Genomic DNA, 6,399 nt, shown 5'->3' on the forward strand with positions numbered 1-6,399 from the left:
AGGGACTGAAAAGGCCTCGTGTGTGTTGCAGCCCAACACCTCTCCAAAGTGGCCCAAAACCCACCTAAACCTCCTCCATCTCCTAGACCGTTCGATCACAATCACGTGGCCGCAAACCGCACCTCATTTGGAGCTTCCTAGCTCCCTCTACCTCTATAAATAGACCCCCATTTCCAATTCCCGGATTTTCTTTCCCTAACCCTAGAAAAAACCCTCGCGCCGCCGCTGGACATGTCCGTCCCTGGCTGGACACGCCGCGCCGCCGCGCCCAGCCAGTAGCCGCGCGCCACGTGTCCCTCCGACCTCTCCCACCGCCGCGACCCGTCCCGGCCCAGGGCGGGCCCTCTCACCGCCAACCGGGCCACGCCCCGCGCCCGACACCGCCTCGTGCCTCCCTCACCGCGCCGCCCGAGAGCTGCCGCCCGCGCCGGCCTGCTGCTCCGCCGCGCCGCCGTCGTCGATCTCCTCGCCACTCGCTGCCCCGACGCACTCCTCCACCGTGGCCACCTCGCCCCGAACGTCGGCGACCGCCCTGGCTACCTCTCCTCGCCGGAGTCCCCAAGCTCCGGCCAGCCCAAGTCCCTGGAGACGTCCCGTGGCAACTCCGGCACATCTCCGTTGACCCCTCCGTTGAACTTCGTTTTCCGCGCCGCTATAGTGCACGATCCGGATCTGAGATCCACTCGATTGACTTTCCCTCCAAACCCTAGTTATTTTTTGCATTCTTTGACATGCCATAACTTCCTCATAGTGGCTCCGATTCGTGCGTGTAGCATATCAAAATGTTTGTCTCGACGAGTACATCATTTCATCTCATTGCATCATTTTCATTTGAGCTTATCTTGATGCCCGAAATGATGTTGGAAGAGGGTTATGTGATGATAGTTTCAGATCTGTTTCAGCAAATGCACTTTTGTCATTTTTGCCATGATTAATGTGTGCATGCTATGATCCTGAGCTCTACATGTGTTTTGATGTATGCCATGTTATATTTATAGGGGTGTATGCCATGTATTTTTGTGATCTTCGTGGTGACTAGCACAAGCATGTAAAGTAGCTTACTCAATGATGCTGATTTCAGGGACTTAGAATTTCACTAAGTCCTTGCCCTGTCATTATTTTTATGCCATATGTTCATGTTGTTTCCTAGTGATCCATGCCTCTTTTGAGCATGATCATTAAGGATGTTTTGTATATAATGTTGTGCGCTTTCCATCCATGTCTTTTCTTGCAATTATGGAGCACCCTAGCTTGAGTCAATCAAGCTCTACTTTTGCTATAAAATGTTCTTGGCAGATTGTTAACATGTTTAGCAATTTTGCCGAGGTTGTTGTTGTTGATACGTGCATGCTATGTTGTTGTTCTTGCCATGTCTAACTTCTATGCCATGTCTATTTGCTGGGTGTATGCTTAGTTTTTCATGCAATGCCTCGTAGTGAGTGCATCGAGCTCGTAAACATGCCTACACGTTATTTGTTTTGCCATGCTCCAGTTTTCACTAAGTCTGAATCTGTTTATGTTTTTGCTATGTTCACATGCTTGCAATTGTATTTTCTGATCCCTTTTGGCTCATTATCACTAAGGGACTTTTGTTATATGCTTTGACTAGCTTCATGCCATGCCTCGCTTTGCCATGATATGTTCCTTTAGCATATAGTTATCGTGCTCTAAACTTTGCTTCCTGATGATAAATTCCTGACAAGCTGTTAATTTCACTAAGTCTGAAACCTGTTATCTTTTGCACTTTTGCCATGCTTGTTTGAACCTGTTAGTGAGTGAATTAGCCATAGCTCAGTGTTCATCTTTTGTCAAGCATCATGAGTGGATCCCTGCCATGTATTTTGTTGCTATGTTTGAATGCAGTAGCTTATTTATCTTGATGCATTTAGATGGCCTCTTGCTGATTATCGCAGACCGGTGCCATATTTGTTTTGCTTGCCATTTCCAAACCGTGCATCCGATTCCGGTGATCTTTATATCGATTTCAACCGAAATCAACTCCTCTTTCAAGTGGCACTCTTGGTTTTCTAAGTTGAGTCTAGGTCCAATCATTCCTTTGCAAATCATGCATATGCATCACATATCACATCCCGCATATCATACCATGTTTGCATCATGTTGCTTGAGCATTGCACGTGGTTGATTGTGTTCCTTTTGCTTGTTGTCTTGCTTTGGGTAGAGCCGTGAGACGAGTACGTGATCGAGGAGCCCGTTGAGTATGCTTACGAGGATCAAGGCAACTCTGAAAACTTTGCAGGCAAGATGACCATACCCTCGAAATCACTTCTATCTTTGCTTGCTAGATACTCGCTCTTTTGCTATGCCTATGCTATGATACCTACCACTTGCTTATCATGCCTCCCAAATTGCCATGTCAAACCTCTAACCCACCTTGTCCTAGCAAACCGTCGTTTGGCTATGTTACCGCTTTGCTCAGCCCCTCTTATAGCGTTGCTAGTTGCAGGTGAAGATTGGAGATCGTTCCTTGTTGGAACTTTTTTATTGTTGGGATATCACCACATTATCTTGTTTATCTTAATGCACCTATATACTTGGTAAAGGGTGGAAGGCTCGGCCTTTTGCCTGGTGTTTTGTTCCACTCTTGCCGCCCTAGTTTCCGTCATATCGGTGTTATGTTCCCGGATTTTGCGTTCCTTACACAGTTGGGTTATAATGGGAACCCCTTGACAGTTCGCCTTGAATAAAACTCCTCCAGCAATGCCCAACATTGGTTTTACCATTCGCCACCCAGCCTCTTTTTCCCTTGGGTTTCCGAAGCCCAAGGGTCATCTTTATTAAACCCCCCGGGCCAGTGCTCCTCTGAGTGTTGGTCCAAACTAGATCCCCTTGCAGCGCCACCTCGGGGAAACTCGAGGGCTGGTTTTAGTTGTACGGATTGCTTATCTGAGTGTGCCCTAAGAACGAGATATGTGCAGCTCCTATCGGGATTTGTCGGCACATTCGGGCGGTGTTGCTGGACTTGTTTTACCATTGTCGAGGATGTCTTGTAACCGGGATGCCGAGTCTGATCGGAATGTCTTGGGAGAAGGAATATCCTTCGTTGACCGTGAGAGCTTGTGATGGGCTAAGTTGGGACTCCCCTGTAGGGATTTGAACTTTCGAAAGCCGTGCCCGCGGTTATGGGCAGATGGGAATTTGTTAATGTCCGGTTGTAGATAACCTGAAACTTAACTTAATTAAAATGCACCAACCGCGTGTGTAACCGTGATGGTCTCTTCTCGGCGGAGTCTGGGAAGTGAACACGGTGTTGGAGTAATGCTTGACGTAGGTTGTTCTAGGTTCACTTCTTGATCATAGTTGTACGACCGTGCTTTTGCCTTCTCTTCTCGCTCTCTTTTGCGAATATGTTAGCCACCATATATGCTAGTCGCTTGCTGCAGCTCCACATCATACCTTTACCTTACCTATAAGCTTAAATAGTCTTGATCGCGAGGGTGTGAGATTGCTGAGTCCCCGTGACTCACAGATTACTTTCAAAACCAGATGTAGGGACCGATGATACCGCTCCAGATGATATGACCGAGCTCAATTGGGAGTTCGATGAAGACTCTCGTCGTTACTACGTGTCTTTCCCAGATGATCAGTAGTGGTGCCCAGTTGGGGCGATCGAGGACTATGTTGCATTTGGGTGTTTATCTTCATTTTGGTTCCATAGTCGGACCTTGAGTGTATTTGGATGAATGTAATGACTTATTTATGTATTTGTGTGACGTGGCGAGTGTAAGCCAACTATGTACCTTTCCCCTTTATTTATTTACATGGGTTGTTGTGAAGATTACCTCACTTGCGACAGTGCTTTCAATGCGGTTATGCCTCTAAGTCGTGCTTCGACACGTGGGAGATATAGCCGCATTGAGGGCGTTACAGAAACAGCCCCTCCAAGCCCTAGGGCGCAGCTAAGGGGGAGAGGACTTGGACTCCTAGTCCAATCCTATTCCTACTAGGACTCCTTCCTTTTTTGCCTTCCCTTGCCACATGGCCTTTTAAGGACTTGGTGCGCCTAGCCCAATAAGGCCAGGGCACCTCCCGCAGCCCATGCTAGCCCTTGGGTCATGGTGGACCCATTTGTGGACTTCCAGACCCCTCCGAAATCCTCCGGAACCTCCTGGAAACTTCCTGGTACAATACCGAAAAAACTGCACCATTTTCCGGAACCCAAAATATGACTTCCCATATATAAAAATTTACCTCTCGACCATTCCGAGATTCCTTGTGACGTCCGGGATCTCATCTAGGACTCCGAACAACATTTGGTTACCACTCATCAAATATCCCAATACTACTCTAGCGTCAACGAACGTTAAGTGTGCGACCTTGCGAGTTCGGGAAAATTATGTAGTCATGACCGAGACACCCCTTCGGTCAATAACAAATCGAGGGACCTGGATACCCATATTGATTCCTACATATTCCATGAAGATCTTTTATCGGTTGAACCTTTATGACAACATATGTAATTCCCTTTGTTTGTCGGTATGTTACTTGCCCGAGATTCGATCGTCGGTATCTCTATACCTAGTTCAACCTTGTTACCGGCAAGTCTCTTTACTCGTTCCGTAATACATCATCTTGCAACTAAATTCTCAATCACTTTGCTTGCAAGCTTCTTGTGATGTGTATTACCGAGAGGGCCTAGAGATACCCCCCGGATACACGGAGTGACAAATCCCAATCTCGATTCACGCCAACTCAACAGACACCTTCGGAGATACCTGTAGAGCATCTTTATGATCACCCAGTTACATTGTGACGTTTGATAGCACAGAAGGTATTCCTCCGGTATTCGGGAGTTGCATGATCTCATGGTCGAAGGAACATGTATTTGACATTAAGAAAGCAGTAACAATAAACTGAATGATCATATGCTAAGCTAACGGATGGGTCTTGTCCATCGTTCTCCTAATGATGTGATCCCATTATCAAATGACAACTCATGGCTATGGTTAGGAAACCTTAACCATCTTTGATCAACGAGCTAGTCTAGTAGAGGCTCACTAGGGACACGGTATTTGTTTATGTATCCACACATGTATTTAAGTTTCCGGTCAATACAATTCTAGCATGAATAATAAACCTGTATCATGATTAAGGAAATATAACAATGACCATTTTATTATTGCCTCTAGGGCATATTTCCATCAGTAGATTCCCTTTGGTCATGGATCCACTCATCGACGACATCCGTCTCACCAAGGTGCTCTAGGATGGAGGGAGTGGGATGGACATCCTCTACATCGAAACCCTTAGACAATGATCACACACTTCGAGGCAAATCAACTGGTGCATGGTATCATTCCTGGTTGGAAGGTGAAGCCACTTCGGTAGATTACCCCCGTTTGTCACTTTCGTCACCCTGAAGAACTTCCAATCATCCTCGGTCGGCAGGCAAAGCCACTTGAGTTGATTACCCTGTCTGTCATTTTTGACACCCAGATAACTTCTAGACCGAGACTCTACTCTTCAAGGGGATTGATCTCCTAGGCTCATATGACACCAACTGGGGTCATTCCTGCTACACCAAGTTCATGGCTATCTTGAGACAATTAAAATCCTAATATAAACATAACATATCTATAATTGGGAGATAATTAATAATGTATATTAATTGTGTGTTGTCATTATGCTCCAAAAGTAACAAAATCTTTGAAATAACTTTGCCCATTGTGGTTTCCATTTATATTTATATTATACTCCCTTCGTCCCAAAATTCTTGTCTTAGATTTGTTTAAATACGGATGTATTAAGTCACGTTTTAGTATTAGGTATATCCGTATCTAGATGAATGTAAGACAAGAATTTTGGGACGAAAGGAGTATGTGTGTGTGAGAGAGAGATTAATGTCTTAATACGAACACACCATATATCTATAGGAAGAAGACAATATTCTATTAACCGTGTCTTTTAATATACTTGAAAAGTATGAAGTTTTTCAACTAATTTTGTGTACTACTCCCTCCGTCCGGTGAAGAATGTACATCCAGGAATTTTAGGACAAATTATGGAGTTAAGTAAAAATTGTATTGGAAAGGTGCAAGGCACCATCTCTCTCCTCTTTAATTACCCAACCCCCAATGAGCTAAGCGCATGTAGAAATTAAGAGGACCATATGTAGATTGCTATTGGTCTTGATTACCGTGTGATGAGAAAGAATTATTTTTTTACTTTAAAGTGCATCGGGAAGATAGACGTACACTTTTTTGTGAACAAATTTTGAACCTAGATGTACACTCTTTACCGGACGGAGGGAGTACACTTTCCCATTCGGATTTATGCTATACATGTGTTGTACATTAAATAAGTTGTTGCTTGACAACTCATACTACCCTGTCGTATTACGCACATTTCGAGACATGAGATGTGTCGATTTTCTTGTTCATT

The sequence above is a fragment of the Triticum urartu genome, chromosome 1A (assembly GCF_056163025.1).
Source record: "Triticum urartu cultivar PI428250 chromosome 1A, HENAU_Tu73, whole genome shotgun sequence".
Classification (NCBI taxonomy): Eukaryota; Viridiplantae; Streptophyta; class Magnoliopsida; order Poales; family Poaceae; genus Triticum; species Triticum urartu.